Source organism: Lathyrus oleraceus, chromosome 3 (assembly GCF_024323335.1).
Source record: "Lathyrus oleraceus cultivar Zhongwan6 chromosome 3, CAAS_Psat_ZW6_1.0, whole genome shotgun sequence".
NCBI classification, from domain to species: domain Eukaryota; kingdom Viridiplantae; phylum Streptophyta; class Magnoliopsida; order Fabales; family Fabaceae; genus Lathyrus; species Lathyrus oleraceus.
The window spans coordinates 369,208,255-369,222,711 of NC_066581.1; the positions used below are offsets into that span (position 1 = coordinate 369,208,255).

At 32.0% G+C, this 14,457-nt stretch overlaps 1 non-coding gene across 1 annotated transcript; it reads left to right on the forward strand.

The window, feature by feature from the left end:
• The first annotated feature begins 367 nt into the window (after positions 1-367).
• LOC127133103 (small nucleolar RNA R71) lies at positions 368-474 on the forward strand. Its single transcript, XR_007807097.1, has one exon. It is a non-coding gene; the product is annotated as a small nucleolar RNA R71 (small nucleolar RNA).
• Positions 475-14,457: the final 13,983 nt, after the last annotated feature.

The window sequence follows — 14,457 nt, forward strand, 5'->3', positions numbered from 1 at the left end:
TGTTAGGAGTTGACAATCTGCAGGAGTGTGACCTTGGATTCCACAGACTTCGCAATTTTGAGTTGCGGCAACCACGGTGGTTGGAGGTGATACATTCAAACTTTCAATTTTCTGGACCAGAGCATCCACTTTTGCATTAACATGATCAAGGCTACTTATCTCGTACATGCCACTTTTCGTTTGAGGTTTCTCTACCATTGCTCGGTCGCTTCCCCACTGATAATGATTTTGGGCCATGCTTTCGATAAGTTGATAAGCATCGGCATAAGGTTTATCCATAAGTGCACCGCCTGCTGCGGCGTCTATTGTTAACCTTGTGTTGTACAAGAGACCATTATAGAAGGTATGAATTACTAACCAGTCCTCTAAACCATGGTGTGGACAAAGTCTCATCATTTCTTTGTATCTTTCCCATGCTTCGAAAAGAGACTCGTTATCTTTCTGTTTAAATCCATTTATCTAGGCTCTCAACATAGCTGTTTTGCTTGGAGGAAAATATCGGGCAAGGAAGACTTTCTTCAACTCGTTCCATGTGGTAACCGAGTTGGAAGGGAGAGACTGAAGCCATCTTCTAGCTTTATCTCTTAACGAGAAAGGAAAAAGGCGAAGTCGAATTGCCTCTGAAGTGACACCATTAGCTTTAACAGTATCAGCGTATTGGACAAATACGGATAAATGAAGGTTTGGATCCTCGGTAGGATTTCCAGAGAATTGATTTTGTTGTACTGCCTGCAATAGAGAAGATTTACGTTCGAAGTTGTTTGCTTCGATTGCGGGTGGAGCAACACTTGAATGCGGCTCATCTTGCGATGGAGCAGCGTAATCTCGGAGAGCACGAGTTGGTTCTTCCATCTCGGGTATTGGTGAAGGAAAAAGATTTTTGAGATCAGGAAATTCGATAGGAGGGAGATTGTTTGCAGCACGATATTCCCGAATTCGTCGTAAGACTCGGAGATATAGTTCGATGTCGTTGATTCGTAAGTAAAACGGCTCGCCTTGTGAGCGAGTGTGTGGCATACAAATCAACGAAAGAAAGAAAAAAAATTGCCTTAGTCTCTACAGCGTAACAGAAGAGTTACGATATCGACTAAATAAAAGTCCCCGGCAACGGCGCCAAAAACTTGATCGCGACTTTATGAGTCGAATTGGGGTACTAACTGCGAGTGCACAGTTCTATCGCGTAGTTTTAAAAGATATCGATCCCACAGGGACTTATGAATCGATATACCGTTTTCTAAGGTTACTTCGTAAAGCTAAGGCGGATGATATTTTGATTGTTTCGGGGGAAAAGTTAAAACTAGAACTAGATCTAAATTAAATATCAATTAAGCGGATATCGGTATGTAGTTCGTCGTAATTAGGGAATCAAATCTTCGTTGGTTTCTTGGTTTTAGAATAAATCTTTTCAGTAGATACTATTGATTAAAAATCTTTTCTCAAACTCTCGCTCTGTTGAATAGACTATGACTTTATATTAACGTAGCTGTCACTTATTAGTTAAGTCCAAAATCACTTTTTGAAAACAATAGAATCCATAGAAACTCTTTTTAAGAAAATACTAATCGTTTAAACATCCTCGTCTCAAGCTCTCGCTCTGTTGACTTAGATTATATAATTAAATTCAAATGCTTAACTCTCGTCCTCACATTTAACTTTTAAAAATACTTTTTGAAAAAGATTAGAATTTAATTAACTCTAAAAATTGCTTTCGCCCTTATCTAGAATTAATGTCCAATTTACATTGTCCAGTTAAAAACTCAAACTCTCGTTCTATTGATTTTAACTTCTTTAGTCTTTTACTTTCGTACAAAAACCTTGGTATTAAGCATGTAAATTGAGACCATAAAAAGAGTGATTTTATTTTTAAACGTAATTAAACCAACTTAGTTTTGATTCCTTCACTCCACTTACTTTACATACCGATACCTAAATAAATTAGCCAGACATGCTAAACAGATCTAAACAATCATCATGCTTAAATAAATCCATCTCAGGCAAACAGTATAAATAAACAATAATGCAGGGCATATATAAATTCAAACAATAATTAAAGAACCTGAATAATTAATGGCAATCTTGAACACTCCACCACAGACCGGTTGGATTTGTTCTTGAATTCTTCAATCGGACAGGAAAATAAAAGTGAAGGAATAAAAAAAACCTAGGGTCTAACGTAAGGTTAGATCCGGTAAAAGATACACAATAGTTTCCGGTGTAGAAACTATTGTGTGAAAAATTAATTAAGTGCTGAAAGAATGACTGAAAAAGAAAATAGAAATTGCAAAGAAAAATAAAAACTATAAAAAACATAATGTTGTAAAGTATGCTTGCACGGCTGGAATAGAAAAAAGCACGAAGAAGAGAGACGGCCGAGCGAGAGCTGCAGGGTTTACCAAAAGCCACTATTTATATTACTCACTTTTTGTAACGGTTTCCAAAAGCTTTCCGTGTAAAAATCCTCACGTTCCAATAGTCAAGCGTAACAATAGGCTTCAACGTGCCTCTGTTGCGCTTCTGAAGCCAAAAATATAGGAGAATGGTGTGACGTCCGTCACACCATGCGTTACGCTCGTAACACAAGTAGGCAGGGCGTGACGCTCGTCACACCTTGTGTGGCGCTCGTCACAGGCGCAGCGCCTGTGCTTTTGGGCTGGGTTTTTGCTTGGTGGAATTTGCTTCTTTTCATTTCTTTTTGCACCTCCTTTTCTCCCTTTTTCACTTGTGCTTCAAATAAACTACCTGAGATAAATAGAAAGCAAAATACCAAGTAGTATCGAATAAAATGAAATAAATTGAAGTGAATAATAATATAATTTAATTAAATCAAGTCCTAGAATGTGATATTATTTCATGTTATCAGAAGCCAAAAGAAAATTCAAATGCCTCAAAAGCAAAAACTCCCAACAATGTTAAATGTTGTTACAAAAAGAGTAATACCAATCTCACAAAAGAGCGTTGAGCCTATAAACTTTCGATCCTAAAAAAAATTAGTCTAATTAACAACCACGACCCATAGTTTTTAGGATAACAAACATCATTGAATTCTCATTAATAGGATTTATTAACATAAATAAAATTTAAAGAAAAATAAATAAAAATTTCGTAGTTCAACCCGAAGAAGGGCAGATACAACCGATAATACCGATGATTGGTGTTTATAGTATTTTTTAGAATTCTCAAATGATCAGAATCAATGCTTTTGATACTGAAGTGCAAGAAACTCTTCCTCATCCTCCGATGGAGTAGATGAAGGACAATAAATTGTTTGCTTTATTTATTTTGATGGTGGTTCATTCGATCTCAACAATCATCGGTGAGTTCAGATCACAATGTACCGTTAGTTTATTTTTGTTTTTATGCAAAGTATCTATTATTTTTGTTATTTGAAATAAATCGATACCGTAGAAACGATACCCTAATTGGAGATGAGCGTGCGATGACAGATATTGTATGACGTTAATATTTTCACTGCGTGTTTGTTAAATTTTTTATTTATTATAGATTTTGTCGATGGTGGCACCTTAGATTTTCGTGTAAAGTTTAATATATATATAAATTTAAGGATTTAGGGTTTTACATACAACCCTTAATACAAGAAGAAAGAAGCCAAATAAAAAATTCAAAAGCCTCAAAAGCAAAAACTCCCAACAATGTTAAATCTTGTTACAAAAAGAGTTATACCAATCTCACAAAAGAGCGTTGAGCCTATAAACTTTCGATCCTAAAAAAAACATAGTATAATTAACAACCACGACTCGTAGTTGTTAGGATAACCAACATCATTGAATTCTCATTAATAGGATTTATTAACATAAATAAAATTTAAAGAAAAATAAATAAATATTAAGTAGTTCAACCCGAAGAATAGCAAATGCAACTGATTTTACAACTAATAATATCGGCGATTGGTGTTGATAGAATTTTATCGAAATGCCAAATGATCAGAATCAATGATTTTATCACTGAAGTGCAAGAAACTCTTCCTCATCCTCCAATGGAGTAGATGAAGGACAAGAAATTGTTTATCTTATTTGTTTTAACGGTGGTTCACTCGATCTTAACAATCATCGGTGAGTTCAAATCACAATCTACCGTTAGTTTATTTTTGTTTTTATTCAAACTATCTTTTATTTTTGTTATTTGAAATAAATCGATACCTCCGAAATGATACCCTAATTGAAGAAGAGTGTGCGATGACAAATATTGTATGATGTTAATATTTTCGCTGCGTGTTTGTTAAATTTTTTATTTATTAATGATTTTGTCGGTGGTGGCACCTTAGATTTTCGTGTAAAGTTTAATATATATAAATTTAAGGATTTAGGGTTTTACATACAACCCTTAATACAAGAAGAAAGAAGCCAAAAGAAAATTCAAAGACCTCAAAAGCAAAAACTCCCAACAATGTTAAATGTTGTTACAAAAGGAGTTATACCATTCTCACAAAAGAGCGTTGAGCCTATAAACTTTCGATCCTAAAAAAAATTAGTCTAATTAACAACCACGACTCATAGTTGTAAGGGTAACAAACATCATTGAATTCTCATTAATAGGATTTATTAACATAAATAAAATTTAAAGAAAAATAAATAAAAAGTTCGTAGTTCAACCCGAAGAAGGGCAGATACAACCGATTTGACAACCGATAATATCGACGGTTGGTGTTTATAGTATTTTTTAGAATTCTCGAATGATCAGAATCAATGCTTTTGATACTGAAGTGCAAGAAACTCTTCCTCATCCTCCGATGGAATAGATGAAGGATAATAAATTGTTTGCTTAATTAATTTGATGGTGGTTCAATCTATCTCAACAATCATCGGTGAGTTCACATCACAACGTACCGTTAGTTTATTTTTGTTTTTATGCAAAGTATCTATTAATTTTGTTATTTGAAATAAATCGATACCGCCGAAACGATACCCTAATTAAAGATGAGCGTGCGATGACAGATATTGTATGACGTTAATATTTTCGCTGCGTGTTTGTTAAATTTTTTATTTATTATAGATTTTGTCGGTGGTGGCACCTTAGATTTTCGTGTAAAGTTTAATATATATAAATTTAAGGATTTAGGGTTTTACATACAACCCTTAATACAAGAAGAAAGAAGCCAAAAGAAAATTCAAAAGCCTCAAAAGCAAAAACTCCCAACAATGTTAAATGTTGTTACAAAAAGAGTTATACCAATCTCACAAAAGAGCGTTGAGCCTATAAACTTTCGATCCTAAAAATAATTAGTCTAATTAACAACCACGACTAATAGTTGTTAGGATAACAAACATTATTGAATTCTCATTAATAGGATTTGTTAACATAAATAAAACTTCAAGATAAATAAATAAAAATTTCAAAGTTCAACCCGAAGAAGGGAAGATACAACCGATTTGACAACCCATAATACCGACGATTGGTGTTTATAGTATTTTTTAGAATTCTCAAATGATCAGAATCAATGCTTTTAATACTGAAGTGCAAGAAACTCTTCCTCATCCTCCGATGGAGTAGATGAAGGACAATAAATTGTTTGTTTTCTTTATTTTGATGGTGGTTCATTCGATCTCAAAAATCATCGGTGAGTCCACATCACAATCTACGTTTACTTTATTTTTGTTTTTATGCAAACTACCTATTATTTTTGTTATTTGAAATAAATATATACCGCCAAAACGATACCCTAATTGAAGATGAGTGTGCGATGGCAGATATTATATGACGTTAATATTTTCGCTGCTGTTTGTTAAATTTTTTATTTATTTAAGATTTTGTCTGTGGTGGCACCTTATATTTTCGTGTAAAGTTTAATATATATAAATTTAAGGATTTTAGGGTTTTACATCCAACCCTAAATACAAGAAGAAAGAAGCCAAAAGAAAATTCAAAGGCCACAAAAGCAAAAACTCCCAACAATGTTAAATGTTGTTACAAAAAGAGTTATACCTATCTCACAATAGAGCGTTGAGCCTATAAACTTTCAATCCTAAAAAAAATTAGTCTAATTAACTAGCACGACTCATAGTTGTTAGGATAACAAACATCATTGAATTCTCATTAATAGGATTTATTAACATAAATAAAATTTAAAGAAAAATAAATAAAACTTTCGTAGTTCAACCCGAAGAAGGGCAAATACAACCGATTTGACAACCGATATTACCGACGATAGGTTTTTATAGTATTTTTTAGAATTCTCAAATGATCAGAATCCATGCTTTTGATACTGAGGTGCAAGAAACTCTTCCTCATCCTCCGATGGAGTAGATGAAGGACAATAAATTGTTTGCATTATTTATTTTGATGGTGGTTCATTCGATCTCAACAATCATCGGTGAGTTCACATCACAATCTACCGTTAGTTTATTTTTGTTTTTATGCAAAGTATCTATTATTTTTTTTATTTGAAATAAATCGATACCGCCGAAACGATATCCTAATTGAAGATGAGCGTGCGATGACAGATATTGTATGACGTTAATATTTTCGCTGCGTGTTTGTTAAATTTTTTATTTATTATAGATTTTGTCGATGGTGGCACCTTAGATTTTCGTGTAAAGTTTAATATATATAAATTTAAGGATTTAGGGTTTTAAATACAACCCTTAATACAAGAAGAAAGAAGCCAAAAGAAAGTTCAAAAGCCTCAAAAGCAAAAACTCCCAACAATGTTAAATGTTGTTACAAAAAGAGTTATACCAATCTCACAAAAGAGCGTTGAGCCTATAAACTTTCGATCCTAAAAAAAACATAGTCTAATTAACAACCACGACTCATAGTTGTTAGGATAACCAACATCATTGAATTCTCATTAATAGGATTTATTAACATAAATAAAATTCAAAGAAAAATAAATAAATATTAAGTAGTTCAACCCGAAGAACGGCAAATGCAACCGATTTGACAACTAATAATATCGGCGATTGGTGTTGATAGGGTTTTGTAGAAATCTCAAGTGATCAAAATCAATGATTTTATTACTGAAGTGCAAGAAACTCTTCCTCATCCTCCAATGGAGTAGATGAAGGACAAGAAATTGTTTATCTTATTTGTTTTAACGGTGGTTCACTCGATCTTACCTATCATCGGTGAGTTCACATCACAATCTACCGTTAGATTATTTTTGTTTTTATTCAAACTATCTATTATTTTTGTTATTTGAAATAAATCGAAACCGCCGAAATGATACCCTAACTGAAGAAGAGTATGGGATGACAGATATTGTATGATATTAATATTTTCGTTGCGTGTTTGTTAAATTTTTTATTTATTAAAGATTTTGTCGGTGGTGGCACCTTAGATTTTCGTGTAAAGTTTAATATATATAAATTTAAGGATTTAGGGTTTTACATACAACCCTTAATACAAGAAGAAAGAAGCCAAAAGAAAATTCAAAGGCCTCAAAAGCAAAAACTCCCAACAATGTTAAATGTTGTTACAAAAAGAGTTATACCAATCTCACAAAAGAGCGTTGAACCTATAAACTTTCGATCCTAAAAAAAATTAGTCTAATTAACAACCACGACTCATAGTTGTTAGGATAACAAACATCATAGAATTCTCATTAATAGGATTTATTAACATAAATAAAATTTAAAGAAATATAAATAAAAATTTCGTAGTTCAACCCGAAGAAGGGAGGATACAACCGATTTGACAACCGATAATACCGACGATTGGTGTTTATAGTATTTTTTAGAATTCTTAAATGATCAGAATCAATGCTTTTGATACTGAAGTGCAAGAAACTCTTCCTCATCCTCCGATGGAGTAGATGAAGGAAAATAAATTGTTTGTTTTATTTATTTTAATCGTGGTTCAGTCGATCTCAAAAATCATCGGTGAGTCCACATCACAATCTACCGTTAGTTTATTTTTGTTTTTATGCAAACTATCTACTATTTTTGTTATTTGAAATAAATCGATACCGCCAAAACGATACCCTAATTGAAGATGAGCGTGCGATAGCAGATATTGTATGATGTTAATATTTTCGCTTCGTGTGTGTTAAATTTTTTATTTAGTAAAGATTTTGTCGGTGGTGGCACCTTAGATTTTCGTGTAAAGTTTAATATATATAAGTTTAAGGATTTAGGGTTTTACATACAACCCTTAATACAAGAAAAAAGAAGCCAAAAGAAAATTCAAAGGCCTCAAAAGCAAAAACTCCCAACAATGTTAAATGTTGTTACAAAAGGAGTTATACCTATCTCACAAAAGAGCGTTGAGCCTATAAACTTTTGATTCTAAAAAAAATTAGTCTAATTAACAAGCACGACTCATAGTTGTTTGGATAACAAACATCATTGAATTCTCATTAATAGGATTTATTAACATAAATAAAATTTAAAGAAAAATAAATAAATATTTCGTAGTTCAACCCGAAGAAGGGCAGATACAACCGATTTGACAACCAATATTACCGACGATTGGTGTTGATAGTATTTTTTAGAATTCTCAAATGATCAGAATCAATGCTTTTGATACTGAAGTGCAAGAAACTCTTCCTCATCCTCCGATGGAGTAGATGAAGGATAATAAATTGTTTGCTTTATTTATTTTAATGGTGGTTCATTCGATCTCAACAATCATCGGTGAGTTCACATCACAATCTACCGTTAGTTTATTTTTGTTTTTATGCAAAGTATCTATCATTTTTGTTATTTGAAATAAATCGATACCGCCGAAACGATACCCTAATTGAAGATGAGCATGCGATGACAGATTTTGTATGACGTTAATATTTTCGCTCCGTGCTTGTTAAATTTTTTATTTATTAAAGATTTTGTCTGTGGTGGAACCTTAGATTTTCGTGTAAAGTTTAATATATATAAATTTAAGGATTTAGGGTTTTACATACAACCCTTAATACAAGAAGAAAGAAGCCAAAAGAAAATTCAAAAGCCTCAAAAGTAAAAACTCCTAACAATGTTAAATGTTGTTACAAAAAGAGTTATACCAATCTCACAAAAGAGCGTTGAGCCTATAAACTTTCGATCCTAAAAAAAACTTAGTCTAATTAACAACCACGACTCATAGTTGTTAGGATAACCAACATCATTGAATTCTCATTAATAGGATTTATTAACATAAATAAAATTCAAAGAAAAATAAATAAATATTAAGTAGTTCAACTCGAAGAACAACAAATGCACTCGAGTTGACAACTAATAATATCGGCGATTGGTGTTGATAGAACTTTGTAGAAATCTCAAATGATCAGAATCAATGATTTTATTACTGAAGTGCAAGAAACTCTTCCTCATCCTCCAATGGAGTAGATGAAGGACAAGAAATTTTTTATCTTATTTGTTTTAATGGTGGTTCACTCGATCTTAACAATTATCGGTGAGTTCACATCACAATCTACCTTTAGATTATTTTTGTTTTTATTCAAACTATCTATCATTTTTGTTATTTGAAATAAATCGATACCGCCGAAATGATACCCTAACTGAAGAAGAGTGTGGGATGACAGATATTGTATGATGTTAATATTTTCGCTGCGTGTTTGTTAAATTTTTTATTTATTAAAGATTTTGTCGGTGGTGGCACCTTAGATTTTCGTGTAAAGTTTAATATATATAAGTTTAAGGATTTAGGGTTTTACATACAACCCTTAATACAAGAAGAAAGAAGCCAAAAGAAAATTCAAAGGCCTCAAAAGCAAAAACTCCCAACAATGTTAAATGTTGTTACAAAAAAAGTTATACCAATCTCACAAAAGAGCGTTGAGCCTATAAACTTTCGATCCTAAAAAAAATTAGTCTAATTAACAACCACGACTCATAGTTGTTAGGATAACAAACATCATTGAATTCTCATTAATAGGATTTATTAACATAAATAAAATTTAAAGAAAAATAAATAAAAATTTCGTAGTTCAACCCGAAGAAGGGCAGATACAATCGATTTGACAACCGATAATACCGACGATTGGTGTTTATAGTATTTTTTAGAATTCTCAAATGATCAGAATCAATGCTTTTCATACTGAAGTGCAAGAAACTCTTCCTCATCCTCCGATGGAGTAGATGAAGGACAGAAAAATGTTTGCTTTATTTATTTTGATGGTGGTTCATTCGATCTCAACAATCATCGGTGAGGTCACATCACAATCTACCGTTAGTTTATTTTTGTTTTTATGCAAAGTATCTATTATTTTTGTTATTTGAAATAAATCGATACCACCGAAACGATATCCTAATTGAAGATGAGCGTGCGAAGACAGATATTGTATGACGTTAATACTTTCGCTGCGTGTTTGTTAAATTTTTTATTTATTAAAGATTTTGTCGGTGGTGGCACCTTAGATTTTCGTGTAAAGTTTAACATATATAAATTTAAGGATTTAGGGTTTTACATACAACCCTTAATACAAGAAGAAAGAAGCCAAAAGAAAATTCAAAGGCCTCAAAAGCAAAAACTCCCAACAATGTTAAATGTTGTTACAAAAAGAGTTATACCAATCTCACAAAAGAGCGTCGAGCCTATAAACTTTCGATCCTGAAAAAAATTAGTCTAATTAACAACCACGACTCATAGTTGTTAGGATAACAAACATCATTGAATTCTCATTAATAGGATTTATTAACATAAATAAAATTTAAAGAAATATAAATAAAAATTTCGTAGTTCAACCCGAAGAAGGGCAGATACAACAGATTTGACAACCGATAATACCGACGATTGGTGTTTATAGTATTTTTTAGAATTCTCAAATGATCAGAATCAATGCTTTTGATACTGAAGTGCAAGAAACTCTTCCTCATCCTCCGATGGAGTAGATGAAGGACAATAAATTGTTTGCTTTATTTATTTTAATGGTGGTTCATTCGATCTCACCAATCATCGGTGAGTTCACATCACAATCTACCGTTAGTTTATTTTTGTTTTTATGCAAAGTATCTATCATTTTTGTTATTTGAAATAAATCGATACCGCCGAAACGATACCCTAATTGAAGATGAGCGTGCGATGACAGATTTTGTATGACGTTAATATTTTCGCTCCGTGCTTGTTAAATTATTTATTTATTAAAGATTTTGTCTGTGGTGGAACCTTAGATTTTCGTGTAAAGTTTAATATATATAAATTTAAGGTTTTAGGGTTTTACATACAACCCTTAATACAAGAAGAAAGAAGCCAAAAGAAAATTCAAAAGCCTCAAAAGCAAAAACTCCCAACAATGTTAAATGTTGTTACAAAAAGAGTTATACCAATCTCACAAAAGAGCGTTGAGCCTATAAACTTTCGATCCTAAAAAAATTGAGTCTAATTAACAACCACGACTCATAGTTGTTAGGATAACAAACATCATTGAATTCACATTAATAGGATTTATTAACATAAATAAAATTTAAAGAAAAATAAATAAAAATTTCGTAGTTCAACCCGAAGAAGGGCAGATACAATCGATTTGACAACCGATAATACCGACGATTGGTGTTTATAGTAGTTTTTAGAATTCTCAAATGATCAGAATCAATGCTTTTCATACTGAAGTGCAAGAAACTCTTCCTCATCCTTCGATGGAGTAGATGAAGGACAGCAAAATGTTTGCTTTACTTATTTTGATGGTGGTTCATTCGATCTCAACAATCATCGGTGAGGTCACATCACAATCTACCGTTTGTTTATTTTTGTTTTTATGCAAAGTATCTATTATTTTTGTTATTTGAAATAAATCGATACCGCCGAAACGATATCCTAATTGAAGATGAGCGTGCGAAGACAAATATTGTATGACGTTAATACTTTCGCTGCGTGTTTGTTAAATTTTTTATTTATTAAAGATTTTGTCGGTGGTGGCACCTTAGATTTTCGTGTAAAGTTTAATATATATAAATTTAAGGATTTAGGGTTTTACATACAACCCTTAATACAAGAAGAAAGAAGCCAAAAGAAAATTCAAAGGCCTCAAAAGCAAAAACTCCCAACAATGTTAAATGTTGTTACAAAAAGAGTTATACCAATCTCACAAAAGAGCGTCGAGCCTATAAACTTTCGATCCTGAAAAAAATTAGTCTAATTAACAACCACGACTCATAGTTGTTAGGATAACAAACATCATTGAATTCTCATTAATAGGATTTATTAACATAAATAAAATTTAAAGAAATATAAATAAAATTTCGTAGTTCAACCCGAAGAAGGGCAGATACAACAGATTTGACAACCGATAATACCGACGATTGGTGTTTATAGTATTTTTTAGAATTCTCAAATGATCAGAATCAATGCTTTTGATACTGAAGTGCAAGAAACTCTTCCTCATCCTCCGATGGAGTAGATGAAGGACAATAAATTGTTTGCTTTATTTATTTTAATGGTGGTTCGTTCGATCTCACCAATCATCGGTGAGTTCACATCACAATCTACCGTTAGTTTATTTTTGTTTTTATGCAAAGTATCTATCATTTTTGTTATTTGAAATAAATCGATACCGCCGAAACGATACCCTAATTGAAGATGAGCGTGCGATGACAGATTTTGTATGACGTTAATATTTTCGCTCCGTGCTTGTTAAATTATTTATTTATTAAAGATTTTGTCTGTGGTGGAACCTTAGATTTTCGTGTAAAGTTTAATATATATAAATTTAAGGATTTAGGGTTTTACATACAACCCTTAATACAAGAAGAAAGAAGCCAAAAGAAAATTCAAAAGCCTCAAAAGCAAAAACTCCCAACAATGTTAAATGTTGTTACAAAAAGAGTTATACCAATCTCACAAAAGAGCGTTGAGCCTATAAACTTTCGATCCTAAAAAAATTGAGTCTAATTAACAACCACGACTCATAGTTGTTAGGATAACAAACATCATTGAATTCACATTAATAGGATTTATTAACATAAATAAAATTTAAAGAAAAATAAATAAAAATTTCGTAGTTCAACCCGAAGAAGGGCAGATACAATCGATTTGACAACCGATAATACCGACGATTGGTGTTTATAGTAGTTTTTAGAATTCTCAAATGATCAGAATCAATGCTTTTCATACTGAAGTGCAAGAAACTCTTCCTCATCCTTCGATGGAGTAGATGAAGGACAGCAAAATGTTTGCTTTACTTATTTTGATGGTGGTTCATTCGATCTCAACAATCATCGGTGAGGTCACATCACAATCTACCGTTTGTTTATTTTTGCTTTTATGCAAAGTATCTATTATTTTTGTTATTTGAAATAAATCGATACCGCCGAAACGATATCCTAATTGAAGATGAGCGTGCGAAGACAAATATTGTATGACGTTAATACTTTCGCTGCGTGTTTGTTAAATTTTTTATTTATTAAAGATTTTGTCGGTGGTGGCACCTTAGATTTTCGTGTAAAGTTTAATATATATAAATTTAAGGATTTAGGGTTTTACATACAACCCTTAATACAAGAAGAAAGAAGCCAAAAGAAAATTCAAAGGCCTCAAAAGCAAAAACTCCCAACAATGTTAAATGTTGTTACAAAAAGAGTTATACCAATCTCACAAAAGAGCGTCGAGCCTATAAACTTTCGATCCTGAAAAAAATTAGTCTAATTAACAACCACGACTCATAGTTGTTAGGATAACAAACATCATTGAATTCTCATTAATAGGATTTATTAACATAAATAAAATTTAAAGAAATATAAATAAAAATTTCGTAGTTCAACCCGAAGAAGGGCAGATACAACCGATTTGACAACCGATAATACCGACGATTGGTGTTTATAGTATTTTTTAGAATTCTCAAATGATCAGAATCAATGCTTTTGATACTGAAGTGCAAGAAACTCTTCCTCATCCTCCGATGGAGTAGATGAAGGACAATAAATTGTTTGCTTTATTTATTTTAATGGTGGTTCATTCGATCTCAACAATCATCGGTGAGTTCACATCACAATCTACCAGTAGTTTATTTTTGTTTTTATGCAAAGTATCTAACATTTTTGTTATTTGAAATAAATCGATACCGCCGAAACGATACCCTAATTGAAGATGAGCGTGCGATGACAGATTTTGTATGACGTTAATATTTTCGCTCCGTGCTTGTTAAATTTTTTATTTATTAAAGATTTTGTCTGTGGTGGAACCTTAGATTTTCGTGTAAAGTTTAATATATATAAATTTAAGGATTTAGGGTTTTACATACAACCCTTAATACAAGAAGAAAGAAGCCAAAAGAAAATTCAAAAGCCTCAAAAGTAAAAACTCCTAACAATGTTAAATGTTGTTACAAAAAGAGTTATACCAATCTCACAAAAGAGCGTTGAGCCTATAAACTTTCGATCCTAAAAAAAACTTAGTCTAATTAACAACCACGACTCATAGTTGTTAGGATAACCAATATCATTGAATTCTCATTAATAGGATTTATTAACATAAATAAAATTCAAAGAAAAATAAATAAATATTAAGTAGTTCAACTCGAAGAACAACAAATGCAACCGAGTTGACAACCGATAATACCGACGATTGGTGTTT